Source organism: Tamandua tetradactyla, chromosome 6 (genome assembly GCF_023851605.1).
Source record: "Tamandua tetradactyla isolate mTamTet1 chromosome 6, mTamTet1.pri, whole genome shotgun sequence".
Lineage (NCBI taxonomy): Eukaryota > Metazoa > Chordata > Mammalia > Pilosa > Myrmecophagidae > Tamandua > Tamandua tetradactyla.
In genome coordinates this window covers 174,050,711-174,065,482 of record NC_135332.1, presented here as the reverse complement: position 1 = coordinate 174,065,482, position 14,772 = coordinate 174,050,711, and the positions used below count along the sequence as shown (strand labels likewise).

Sequence of the window (14,772 nt, the reverse complement as noted above, 5' to 3'; positions counted from 1 at the left end):
CCTCTCTTATAGGACTCCAGAAACGAATCCAAGACCCACCCAAATGGGTGGAGACATGCCTCCACCTAATCCAGTTTAACAACCACTATTGATTAAATCACATCTCCAGGGAGATGATGTAATTATAGTTTCAAACATACAATGCTGAATAGGGATTAGAAGAAACGGCTGCCTTTACAAAATGGGATTAGGATTAAAACATGGCTTTTCTGGGGTATATACAACCTTTCAAACCGGCACAGTGGGCATTTGGTTTGTTTCTATCTTTTGTCAATTGTGAGTAATGCTGCTATGAACATCGGTAAGCAAATATCTGTTTGTGTAGCTGCTTTCAGCTCTTTTGTGTATATACCAAGTAATGCTATTGCTGGGTCACAGGGCAACTCAATATTTAGTATCTTAAGGAACCACCAAACAGTTTTCCATAGTGGCAGCACCTTTATACGTTCCCACCAACAGTGCATAAGTGTCCCAGTTTCTCCACATCCTCTCCAACATTTATAGTTTCCTGTTTGTTTAATAGCAGCCATTCTTATAGGTGTAAGGTGGTATCTTATTGTAGATTTGATCTGCATTTCCCTGATAGCCAGTGAAAATGAGCATCTCTTCTGGGCTTTTGAGCCATCTGTATTTGTTCTTCAGAAAAATGCCTATTCATATTTTTAGCCCTATTTTATAATTGGGTTGTTTGTTCTTTTACTGTTGAGTTGTATGATTTCTTTGTATATACAGGAAATCAAACCTTTGTCTGATATGTGATTTCCAAATTTTCTCCCATTGAGTTGGCTGCCTCTTCACTTTTTTGGCAGTCTTTTGAGGTGCAGAAGCCTTTGATTTTGAGGAGTTCCCATTTATCTATTGTTTCTTTTGTTTCTTGTGCTTTGGATGTAAAGTTTAGTAAGCTACCTCATATTACTAGGTCTTGAAGATGTTTCCTTACCTTTTCTTATATTACATGGTGCTAGTTCTTATATTTAGGTGTTTGATTCACTTTGAGTTAATTTTTGTGTAGGGTGTAAGATAGGGGTCCTCTTTCATTGTCTTGACTATTGATACCCAGTTCTTCCTTGCCCACTTATTGAAAAGACTGTTTTGTCCCAGTTCAGAGGATTAGGGGGCCTTGTCAAAAATCAGTTTACCATAGATTTGGTGGTCTATTTCTGCACTCTCGATTCAATTCCATTGGTCTATGCGTTTGTCTTTGTGCCAGTACCATGCTGTTTTGACCACTGTGGCATTATAATAGGTTTTAAAGTCAGGGACTGTTAATCCCCCCATTTTGTTCTTCTTTTTTAGGATGCTTTTAGCTATTGGGGATCTCTTTTCCCTTCCAGATGGATTTGGTAGTTAGCTTTTCCAAACCTTCAAAGTAGGTTGTTGGGATTTTGATTGGTACTGTGTTGAATCTGTAGATCAATTTGGGGAGAATTGACATCTTAACTATATTAGCCTTTATATCCATGAGCAGGGAATGTCTTTCCACCTATTTAGATCTCTGATTTCTTTTAGCAACGTTATGTAGTTTTCTGTGTATGAGTCCTTTATGTCCCAAGTTAAGTTCATTTGTTTCTTTTAGTTGCTGTTTAGAATGGGATTTTTTTCCTTAACTGACTCCTCAGCTAGATCATTGCTGGTGTATAGAAATGTTACTGATTTTTGCACATTAATTTTATATCCCGCCACCTTAGTGAATTTATTAGCTCAAGTGATTTTACTGTAGATTTCTCAGGATCTTCTAAGTATAGAATCATATCATCTGCAGATAATGAGAGTTTTACATCTTCCTTTCCAATTTGGATGCCTTTTATTTCTTTGTCCTGCCTGATTGCTCTAGCTAGAACTTCTAGCACAATGCTGAATAATAGTAGTGTCAGTAGGCATCCTTCCTTGTCTTGTACCTGATCTTGGGGGAAGGCTTTCAGTCTCTCTGCATTGAGTACGATGCTATGTGATGCTGGCTGTCAATTTTTCATACATTAACTTTTTCATATTGCGGTAGTTACCTTAGATTCTTATCTTTTGGAGTGTCTTTATCAGAAAAGGATGCTGAATTTTGTTGAATGCTTTTTCAGCATCAGTCGAGATGAGATGATCATGTGATTTTTTTCCCTTTTGATTTGTTAAGGTTCTGTATTACATTAATTGCTTTTCTTGCATTGAACCATCCTTGCATTCCTGGTATAAACCCCACTTGGTCATGGTGTATAATTCTTTTAATGTGCTGTTGGATTCGATTTGCTAATTTTTTTTTCATGGCCTGGCACCGGGAATCAAACCCAGTTCTCCCACATGGCGGGTAAGAACTCTGCCACTGAGCCACCATCGCCCGCCCAATTTGCTAATGTTTTATACAGAATATTTGCATCTGCATTCATTAGGGAGGTTGGCCTATAGTTTTCCATTTTTATAATATTTTTACCTGGTTTTGATATTAAAATGATATTAGCTCCATAAAATGAGTTAGATAGTGTTCCTTTTTCCTAAATTTCTCAGATAAGTTTAAACAGTATTGGTGTTAGTTCTTTTTGGAATATTTGATGAAATTCCCCTGTATAGTCGTCTGGCCCTGAGTTTTTCTTTGTAGGAAGATTTTTTTTTTTCCTGTTTAATTTTCTTTTTTCAAATACCAAAAGACACCAAACAAATGCAAACATTCCTATTTGGATCATTCCGTTCTATGTATGTAATGAGTAATTACAGTTTCATCACATAGTTACATATTCATTATCATGATCATTTCTTGGAGCATTGGCATCTATTCAGGAGGAGAAATAAAAAGTAAACAGAAAAAAATATGTATGTACCATACCCCTTACCCCTCCCTTTCTTTGATCACTAGCATTTCCAACTAAAATTGATTTTAACATTTGTTCCCCCATTATAATTTTTTTTAAGAAATTGACTTATTAATTAAAAAATTTTAACAAATGAACTGAAACATTAACATATATAATCAGCAATTCACAAAATCATCACTTAGTTGCATATTCATCATTTCTTAGAACATTTGCATCAGTTCTGAAAAAGAAATAAAAAGACAACAGAAACAGATATAAAACAAAAACAGAAAGAAAAAAAATTATACATACCATATCCCTTATCCCTTGCTTTCATTAGCATTTCAAACTAAATTTATTTTAACATTTTTCCCCCTATTATTTATTTTTATTCCATATGTTCTACTCATCTGTTGACAAGGTAGATAAAAGGAGCATTAGACACAAGGTTTTCACAGTCACACAGTCACATTGTAAAAGTTACATCTTTATACAATCGTCTTCAAGAAACAGGGCTACTGGAACACAGCTCAGTGGTTTCAGGTACTTCCTTCCATCCACTCCAATACACCATAAACTAAAAAGGGATATTTATATAATGCAGAAGAATAACCACCAGGGTAACCTCTCAACTCTGTTTGAAATCTCCCAGCCACTGAGACTTTATTTTGTCTCATTTCTCTCTTCCCCCTTTTGGTCAAGAAGACTTTCTCATTCCCATGATGCCAGGTCCCAGCTCATCCCCGGAAGTCAGGTCCCATGTTGCCAGGGAGTTTTGCACCCTTGGGAGTCATGTCCCAGGTAAGGATGAGGGCAGTGAATTCACCTATCAAGTTGGCTTAGAGAGAGAGGTCATACCTGAGCAATGAAAGAGGTTCTCTGGGGGTGGCTCTGAAGCATAATTTTAAGTAGGGTTAGCAGGAGTAAGTTTCATAGGGGTGAACCCGAAAAGTGATTTGGCCTATTGGTTGGCTTGTGAGAGATCAGAAGTTCTCCAAATGGGGAGGTTGAATATTCCTTCTTTCTCCCCAGTCCCCCAAGGGGACTTTGCAATACTTTATTCACTGCCCAAGTTACTCTGGGATATATCAGGGAATCACACTAACCTGGACAAACAAACAAAATCTCTCACCCTTTTCAAGATTCCATGTGCTTATGGTGTTGAACTAAACTGACCATACCAGTTAAATTAGATAATGCACTTCCCAAAGTATAAATTTTGCACCAAATAAACATCTCTCTTTGGTCTCATATAGAAGTTGAAGTTTTGAAATATATGGACGCTATCATCCTTTACCCTGTATTCTGATCTACCTTAGTCCTATCCAGATCATCTTCATTCATATCTCTGGTTGAAGTCTGAGCCCTTCTTCAACTTTTTAAGCAGTTCTTGTTTGGGGTACTGCTGACTTCTATAGCTTCAGAGCTAGTCTCAGTTGTTACATAGTACCTGAAGTTTGTGGGAACGACCAGGTTATATGCAAACAGCTCATAATCTCAGCATTTAGAAATAACAGTTTAAGTTGAGTGTCTTTTTAGATTGTTCTCATATCTTCTTGGGTGAAATGTCTTTTCAGATCTTTTGCCCATTGTTAATTGGGTTGTCATCTTTTATTGAGTTGTAAGAGTTCTTTATATATTCTAGATCTAAGTCCTTTATCAGATAATATGATTTGAAAATTTTTTATTCTAGTCCGTAGTTTGTTTTTTCATATTCTTAATGATGTCTTTTTTAAAAATTGTGGTTTTATATATATATATATATAGCGTTTGCCATTTTAACCATTTTCAAGTGTACAATTCAGAGCATTAATTACATTAACAGTGTTGTGCTAGCATCATTGATTTCTAAAACCGTACCCATTAAGCCACAACTAGCTGTCTCCCATTCCCCGACCCCTGATAATCTCTAATCTACTCTCTGTGTTTATGAATTTGTTTATTCTCGGTTTTTCATATAGGTGGAGTCATTTTTTCTTGGTAGCCTATTTAAGTGAAGTTTACTTCTCATTTAATTTGCTGAAAGATGACTGTAAAACAAAATTTTTTATTTGTAGTCTATCAATACATAATACATCATGTGTGTAACTTTAACAAAATTAATCCCCAAATCCCGGGAACTTTAACAACATTGATCTCCAAATCCCATTTTAAACGTTTTCATGTGTCTACCCTTAAGTATAGCTTAACTTTTTGACAGTTTATGATAGAGTCAAGGCAGTAAATATGTGTGTGGGAATCATGACATGTTATATGCGTATGAGGACTGATCCCTGCTTACGGTTTATTAGTTTTGCCATGATAATAAAGGAATAACCATTGCTGTTTTGCACTTAGTGAATTCAGTCTTGTGACCGTTGATGAGGAGGTATCCTGAGATACTTATCATTAGCCATTGTGAAACTGTGACTGAACTCTGAAACTCTTTTCATCTGCCAATGTAGGTCAGATTCCATTATCAGGAACTCCTGAGATACTCACATTTTTCTTGTGTTATGGTTTTATTTAAAGATATAATATTTAAATTACATTTAAAGATATAATAATTGAAGGAGACCTTAGAAATTATACTTATTTTTAAAAAGATTGAAGTTTAGTCTTCTGGTAGTGGGGAATCATTAAAGGTTTTGGGGTTGGTAAGTGACAATGAGACAAGTTTCAGAAAACCCTCCTCATGTTAGTTTTGTGCAAAATTTATTTTTCTCAGCCCATATAATTTATTGTAGTTAGCACACAGTTTAAAAATTCACCAACATATGAATAATACAAAACTAAACAGCATTGGGTGGGGCAATGGTGGCTCAGTGGCAGAATTCTCATCTGCCATGCTGGAGACCCGGGCTCAGTTCCTGGAGCCTGCCCATGCCAAAAAGGAAAACAAAAACAAAAACAAAACCTAAACAACATTATAAGTTATCCCCCCCTCAGAAAAATAAAACATACTATGATTGTCAAAGCTATATGTCAGTCTTAGTTTTAGAACAAAGAATGAGTGTGAAACTAATAAGAGAGGAAAAGCAATCACTCACAATGAGTTTAGTGCAAATTTGATGTTTGTAAAGGCTCACCTTAGGTAGCTGTTAAATTGACTTACCTGGAAAACTGGATTGCTTGCTTATGTTATAAATGAGGTGTTTTGAACTAGATTTTTTAAATGCAACTTTATTGATATATATTATATATTCATAAATCATATAATCATCTAAAGTGTACAGTCAGTGGCTCTATATGATCAATATTATCATGTATCTGTGTATTCATCACAGTCATTTTTTTGACATTGATATTTTTATTAATGCAAGATATATACCAAGTGCAAAAACTTCTTAAAAACAATATTTGTATTTAAGAGTTGACATTTAAGGAAAAAATTTTCCAAAATACTGGTGCAAAAGAGATAATCTTCATACACAGAATCAAACAAAATTGAAAAATTACTTAAAAGAGGTGCAAAAATATTTATCAAGGTCTTAACAGACTGCTTTACTGCTCGGTTTAGTTTAGGAGATAGGACAAGTATTAGAGGCCCAAATAAGGAAAAATGAGAAATATGAGCACTATACATATGCAATTGAAAAGAACTGAGGTGAAAGTGAATTCAGTTGAGGCTCAGTGTATGCTACTCTAAAATTGTCTTGCTTGAGCATAAGTTCTACTACTGCAATGTATGCTTGCTACAAGCAGCATAAAATATGCCCTCAGGTGATCATCTGGGCCTGTCCCTGACCTCCGGCATGTCACATATGATTCCTATTTTACTTCTTTTTGATGGATGAGAGTCCCTGGACTTGGTCCACTTTGCTGTTCCTACGTCTTTAACTCCTGCTAGATAAAAAAAATATGCCATCATCCTCCCCTCCTTTCAGTATAAATTTTACATCATGCACCAGTATCTTAATTGATGGGATTGGACGCTAGAACAAAGTTCTTAATACATACGATAATAAAAACTTCCAGTCCTTTGCAGAACAAAGCAAGGTATGTATGGATGACTTAAGATTGTCCAGGACTTTGGGGACTGGAAAGGGAGCCTGCCCCACCCCTCCTCCCAGTAGTATTCAGTACATTAAACAGAATTCACATTTTCCTTCAAGTGTATATCTTCCGTTGTCTATTTGCAACCTGTTTTTTGTTTTCATAGAGCCTTCCAATAAAGTCAGCATTCTCCCTGACTGCTTTCTTCTGCAGAATGGGTCCCATAGCAGTTCATCTATTCATATAACAGGATTAGAACGAAATCTTGAATTCATAGAATGTTCTTGTTCTCAGCACAACATGCAACCCCACCTCCTTTATTTTTCTGTCTATTTAAATAAGGAGTAATATGTTATTTTTTTTTACCAGTCTTAGTTTGCTTTTCACCTTGTGACCATATAATTCTTTCTTACCTCAAATGATTAGGAAGCTAGATTTGTTCAATCGATTTAGCTGTTGATTAGCATAGTGAACAGAGATGTTGATTAGTATAATAAACTGAATATTAGCTTAGGTGACAGGAAACACAAGTTCTTATCATTGGCTCTACCACTATGTCAGTCTGGAGATTTATGGACCTTAGTTTCCTCATATGTTAAACAGGGACTGTAGATCAGGTCTGAATTCCCTTTTAAAAATCTTACGAACTCGAGTCTCTGCGGAACCAGTCACTAGATTAAACTAGTGATGGCTGTGGGCCTGAGCTGGTCTCCTGGCGTTGGTTTCTTCTCTGCCAGGTATCCATTGATGGATCCATTCTGCAACTTCTGTGCACAGCTGCGGTCTCTGGCCACTGCCCTGGATAGCAAGATGGCCCAACTGCAACTAGCGCTGAGTGGAGAAGAAACCAACTTTGAAGATTACCCAATGAGAGTTTTACATGACCTGAATTCAGAAATCCAGACTCTGAAATGAGCAAGAAGTCATTCAGAGCAAGAAGTCATTAACTCTAAACCAGAGTTGGCTAAAGGTGAAAATCTTCACATGCCTGATAATGAAGGATCATCTGTCTGATCCTGCGGTTCAAGCAGTTCAGTTTCTGATACACCTCCATATAGTCCACAGCTTTCTGATTTTGGGCTTGAGCGTTTACATGATATTCCAGGTTCTACCAAACCGTCCACAGGCAGTGAATAACCATTAGGAAGAGCCAAGAATTTTAACTGTCTGCCAAACAATCACCAACTAAAGTACTAAAAACTCCAAAATGTGACTCAAGATGGATGATTTTAAGTGTATAACTTCTAAATTAGAACACTTTGGTATTTCTGAATATATTGTGTGTTTAAATGAAGATTATTCAGTGGGGCTTAAAAATGTGAAGCATAATAAAAGTGAGGAAGCCAGAGAAGAACACAAATAACCAATGATAATTTCTTCACCACTCCTGGCCCCATAATCCAGCAGTTGGGAAAAAACGATACTGAGTATACAAGTTCACCCTTGGCACCATGTTCTGCACTCCTAATTTGAAAATTCCTTCTCTGAAGAACAGAACAACTTTGGTATCCACAAATGATCCATTTTCAAAAACAAATAGTTCGGGTGGTGTGACAGTGGCTCAGTGGCAGAATTCTCGCCTACCATGCCGGAGACCTGGATTCAATTCCTGGTGCCTGCCCATGGGAAAAAAAAAAAGTAAAAAATACCGAAAACGAAAACAGATAGTTCATCAAGTGGTGTGGAAATGAAAAATTGTACTTCATTAGTTTTAAATTCAGAGGAGTGTTCTGAAAATCTTGTGGATCCCTCTTCTCCTAAGATTTGTTATGAGAATCTTCTCAGAACACCCATACCTCCAGAAGTAACTACAATTCCAGAAGATATTCTCCAGATTTTGTCAAAATACAATTCAAATCTAGCTACTCCAGTAGCAGTCAAAGCAGTACCACTTAGCAAAGTCTTTCTTACTAAACATAAAGGACAGAACATTCCAGATGTTTATGACAAAGAAAGCTGGTAAAACCTTTTTGCATTCTTCATTCTTTCAAATCATCTTTCACCACATGGCTGGCATCTCCCAAGTTCATACCAGCTTGACAACAGACTGAGCCTCATTCTCTCTGGTTGCAAATTCAGATATGTCAGGAAACGGCTCTGATTGACTCATCTCGGGTCTGATGCCCTTCGCTGGACACTCAACTATGCCCGGAGGATGTGGAATTTTATATACCTTTAAACTACCTCTAAAACTACCCTTTTAGATCAAGCCTAAGATCCTTCTGATTTAAGTTATAATTGGGAAAGTATTTTTATCTAATTATAGGTTCATTAATGTGCTGGTAGAGAACTTTTCAAATTACAACCAATAGGAAAATAATGACCTGGCTTTGTGTGAAGACCATTTAAAATTTGAGGAGAAGCAATTAACAAGTATCATAACAAGGTTCTACAAAGGCTCAAGACTGGACTTTGGGAAATTTGGTGCAGTAAAGATTACCCTCATTTATGACTCTTCCTTCAAAGCCAGATGTGCAGTCATATTCATGCTTGTAATTTTGTCAGAAAATTGTCATCAAAACAAATTAAGCACTTGATTTGTTTACTCTAGGCGTGGGTAGTTATAATTTAATTTAGTTAAATATGAAATTTAAAAAAAATCTATGATGTTATGAACTGTAACTATCAATTAGTATGATGCAGCAAAAGGTGAGGAGTAAAATTAAATATATATATATATATATATATATATATATATATATATATGGGGAATGCAAACATTTTTCAGACATTTTTATAATATCTAGAAAACCTTGATACTGGGATGTGAGATCCAAGACTCTACTTTGAAACTTTAAGAAACATTAAGCTTTAGTCATGTAAGACCTTTGGATGTGTGCAAGAAATACATGTAATCATCATTTAGGACAGTGTTCCTAAATATTTTTTCATTATAGACCCTCAAAGGTGTCGTTTTAAACATTTGTTCACCTAACCCTACCATGATGGAATTTCAGTACCACAGATATGCTATGTATCTGTTTATATGTCCTATGCATATCTGTGTTTTATACATAACAATGCGAGATTTTTTTTTTTTGTCCCCGAGAACCGGAGGGGACAATATCATCCCTATTGGAAATGCATAATTTAGGAGATCACCTTTCTATGGTACGTGTACTTTTTGTTCAAATAAAAACTAGGCATAAAAAAAGGCCCAAGCTTATTTGTTTAATAACCATTTCCCTCTTGAGTGTGGTGGAGGTGAAGGTTGAAGGTGATAAGGCAGCTGAGAGAATGACAGAAATTATAGTCATGACAGAAGCTCTGGAGGCAAAGGGGCCTCAGTGTCTTCAAAAGAGTGGGTAAGAGATGGGGTGAAGTTAGAAAAAGTCGTGCTTCCCACCAGCTCATTGCTGCTTTCAGGTCCAGGTGGACCAAGCCCACTGATCGGGGGGCGCTGTTGGATCTCCCCAGGATGTTGCCATCTGTGGTGCTCGACTCTAGCAGCAGCCCTGGGTCTGCTTCCATGCTCTGCTGGGCCACATTGGTGTCGAGGAAGAAGCCACTGCTTAGTTCAGAGTTCTCAAGGCGTTCATGTTCCCGTTCATACAAGGACAAGTCAGTTGGGTAGGGGGGTTGGGAGAGGATGTAGGTAAAGAGGAAAAGAAGGGAAAGAGAAGAGAGGAGGAAGGTCTTAGACGAGTGTGGATGCTTGTCTTCACAGCCCTAGCATCCCTAACACACCAGTGGCCACAAAATGGGGCATGACTGGCTCTATACCTACCTCCTAGCCCAGATACTCCGGGCCCCTAACACTGAGAAGATCACCCACCTGCATGCCTATGCAAATGGGAATTTATTTCAGCCATTACCCCAAATCCTCCTTTTCCGTCACAGTCAGTTTTTAAAGATTTTCATTATTCCAAAAAAATAAAAATAAGAATAAAAATAAAAGTTAAAAAAAACACACACACACACCCAAAGCATCCCCTACCTCCTAGTATTTATTTATTTTTTGTCTTTATTTTCTTACTCATTTGTTCATACACTGGATAAAAGGAGTGTGAGTTGCAAGGTTTTCACGGTCACATGGTCACAGCTTAGAAGCTCTATAGTTATAAAATCTGTACTGGGTTTTAAAAGTAAAAACTCAAAATAAGGAATTTTCAGGTGACAAATGTACCCCTTACAGAAAGAAAAGTAGTACATCAAAGTATTAAGAGTGACTAAGTGATGGGTATATACATTTTAATTTTATTACTGATTTTTATCAAAAATTTAGTAAATGCCAAATATATTATGTAATATGTTAAAATGGAACTACTCTATTCTGGGTTTGGCCCTAAGTCAGTAGATACACATTGCAAAGTTAGTTGCAAGAACACCTTGCAGGTCTTGTAAAAGAAAGAGCCAGAAATGGATCTTGTGACTTTTAACACTTACTCCATCTGGTGGTATAAAAAGAGTCAAGACGTTAGGGATTAGCAAGGAGTTTTTGAACTGAATTTTGGTGTGCTGAGTGTTTCCTAGCCTTCCTTCTTCACCATCCTTATCTTTGTGGGAGGAATGGGGGGAGTTCCATCCTCAAAGATAAAGGGGCTTTCTGTTGACCCCCAAGGAGCTAAATATGTAACTCCTGTGCTTGGGGGAGCACGGTGGATTGATGTATGTCTGACATGTGCCTGGAAAATATAAAAGGTGAAAGAGGGGCTGTGTGCTCTGGCAGCACAGCAGTGTGAGAGCTCTGTGTGCCTGGCTGCCTGTCCTCCTCGAATTTCTTGGGGCAGGAGGTCCATGTTATAGACCAGAGGAAGACCTCTGGTGAGAGGAAGTCCGTAGGAGCAGGGTGTGTGGGAGTAGAATGTTCAGTGGCTGGATCCCCATAGAAGCCGCAGTCTCCTGCTTTATGGGGGTCGCACTGAGAGAGCCCCAGGGCTGCTTTAAATATTTTTTGAGCCAAGAGCATTCCTGTGCTGTCTGGTACTTAACTATGCCAACCAGTTAGGAAGTTAGGAGGAAGGAAGGCAGAGGGTAAAAGCACAGTCTTCTTGGGCTGCATCACGCTGGTCCACAGCAGGCAGAACTGGAAAAGGAGAGAATCAGTAACCTTGAATTAAAAATTTCAACAAATATATCAGACTAAATCTATCAATTTCTAAACTAAGATTATTTTTATGACCTGAAAGTGAACAAAGTTATGGGCTTGCTTAAATAGAAGTTGAGGGACATTAGCTAAATCCACAGTATAACTTTAACAGTGGTGGACAAAAAGTTGCTTTATGGTTACACCTCACAGGCCCTGCTTCTTCTGAGTAATAGTTACAATTAGTTTTCTAATTAAAACATCAATGAAAATGAATTTTTATAAAAAGAATGTGCTCATTGAAGCATTTTGTTGTGTAAAATTACATTGACTCTGGGGACCAGGTAGAACTGTGCTTGTATCACATTAACCCCTTATTAGCACTGACAAGGTGTTCTAGTTTGCTAGCTGCCAGGATACAATATACCAGAAATGGAATGGCTTTTATAAAGGGGAGTTTAAGAAGTTGCTGGTTTATCTTTCTAAGGCTGAGAAAATGTCCCAATTAAAGCAAGTCTGTAAAAATATGCAAATTAAGGCACCAACAAGAGGTTACCTTCACTCAAGAAAGGCTGATGAAGTTCAGGGTTTCTCTTTCAACTGGAAAGGCACATATTGAACATAGCGTCTTCTAGCTTCCTCTCCACGCCTCTTGCTTCATGACGCTCCCCCAGGGGCATTTTCCTTCTTCATCTCCAAAGGTCTCTGGCTGGTGGACTCTGTAGTTCTCAGCTCTCATCATTCTCAAGCTTTCTCCAAGATGCTTCCTCTTTTAAGGATTCCAATAAAGTAATCAAGACCCACCTGGAATGGATAGAGTCATACCTTCCTCTGTTCAGAAGTTAATACGCACAGTTGGGTGAGTCACATCTCTGTAGAGATAACCCAGTCAAGTTTCCAGCCTGTAGTACTGAATAGGGATTAGGAGAAACGGTTGCTCCCACGAGATTGATTAGGATTAAAACATGGCTTTTCTAGGAGATATAAATCCTTTCAAATCGGCACACTAGGTAAGTGATCCAGTTTTCGAAGTTTTTTCCTCATCTCCTTTTTATTAAAAACGGTACCACCTGTTTTGCAGTGATTTCTGAAAAAAATTATAGTTTATAGCATAGTACATTATACATACTAGGCATTCACAAATTTTAGTACCTCTTCCTACTTAATGTAAAATATTTCCTATTGTGAATATATTTTTACTCCTTATACATGTGTTTTATATTCTCAAAATGTATTCCTTAAAAATACTGAGGAGTAAGGGATTTATTATGAATATGGGGCACTATCAAGGTCTGTGTATGTGTATAAGTAGAATGTTTTTTTTAATAGTTCAAAATTCTCTTGATTTGAAGTGTGAAAAATTTTCTGGAAGAATAAAAAGTAGTTTTATGTGTCTTAGTTTTAGGTATATGAATTGCGGATCTAAAGAAAAGGCAGTCCTTCTGGGGAATCTTCATTACTGTTTTTGCTGGGAACAATTTGAGATACATAAAACAAAATAAAGTATCTTTTAACAGAGAGAACACTTTATAAGAACCACTGTCATTCTAGTTTCTTATTTTCTCAAAACATGCTTCATCATTCTGTCCAGAAATTTTTTTTAGTTCTTTGACTTTTTAAAAGAATGATCTTAAATGCATTTTGTTATCTTTTCTTTCTGGATGTTCTCTTATACTTATTTTGTAAGTGTAACTATTTTTCTAAGTATTTTCGTAAGTATTTAATGTCCAAATTTTATCCTTTGGAACTTAGAAATTTTCTATTTTTAGGCATCTCTTTAAAGTTTCAAAAAACTGATCTGTACCATCTTTAATTTCTGGATATTTTTATTGTTTACACTGTGTATTATATGTCTCACAGTTTTATTTGTAGTATAGTTAAGTTTTGCTTATTTGTAGAAATAGTTCTATGTTGGAAACATTATAGTTAGCTTTCTATTTCTATTTGAGACCAGAGTATTCATTATAATTCCTTCAAAGGTCCACAGTTGCAAGTAGCAGAAACTGGCTGGGTAACTTGTACAGGAAAGGAATTTATTGGAATGATGGTGGGTGAAGCTCACAGAATTGGTATGAAGATCAGAGAACCAGATTGAAAATGTGAGCAGTAACTAGTGAAGGCTGAGCATCAGGAAAATACAGCCCAGATTATATTGCATTAGCAGTCAGGTTAGGACGCTGTGGCCACTGGTGTCTTATTGCGGCTGCTGTGAATAATTTCTCAAATAATCCTCGTCTCAGCAGCATTTGCTCAAGATGCAAAGTGTTGGGAGAGAGTAGGTGTAGCATTTCTGGTCTGACTTCTTCCCTAAAACACAAACTTGTACTTCCATAATTTCCTCGACATCTCTAATGGGATGGTTTGTAGGCATCTCAGACCTAACATGTCCCAAACTGAACTCCTATTCTTTTGTTTTGATCCCTATACCTGTTCTTTCATGTCCAGGCAAGTTTTCTTATAGATTGTTGCTTAGTCTCGATTCATCTGTTTTATGATTTCCAGTAAATAGATTGAGGTTAAGCGTATTTGACAAGAATATTACAGAGAATAATATTGAGTACTTCCATTGTATCATATCAGGAAGTATATAATGTGTTTGTTCCATTTTGGATGATATTTAGTTAGTGTTCTTAATTAAGGTGGTGTCTGCCCAATCTCTCTATTGTAAAGGTACATTTCCTCTTTTAATCAGTAAAGAATCTCTAGGGCAGTACTTTCAGAACATGTGACTGGTTTTCCCAAAATTTACAGCTAATAGTTTAGCGTAGAAGAGGACAGGGTCTTTCATAAAAGCTTTTCATGTGTGTGTGATGTCATCTTCAAAAAGTTATCAAATAGAAGATTTCAGTGTTAGTGTCAGTTTTTTTTATATAGTGGAGTAAGGATAAGAAAATGATTTCGTTATTATAAATCTCAAATCCTGAGCAGAAGTTGATTTAGTTAACATTAACAGTCATTTCCTAATCTGGAATGCAGAGGTATGCAATGGATGGC

At 36.8% G+C, this 14,772-nt stretch overlaps 1 protein-coding gene and 1 pseudogene across 7 annotated transcripts in view; both read left to right on the top strand.

Annotated features, from left to right (window-relative positions):
• Positions 1–14,772, top strand: part of CYRIB (CYFIP related Rac1 interactor B) — a 197,033-nt gene that overhangs the window by 94,325 nt on the left and 87,936 nt on the right. The window lies entirely within an intron of this gene.
• On the top strand, positions 7,440–9,442 carry LOC143685754 (spindle and kinetochore-associated protein 3 pseudogene; annotated as a pseudogene).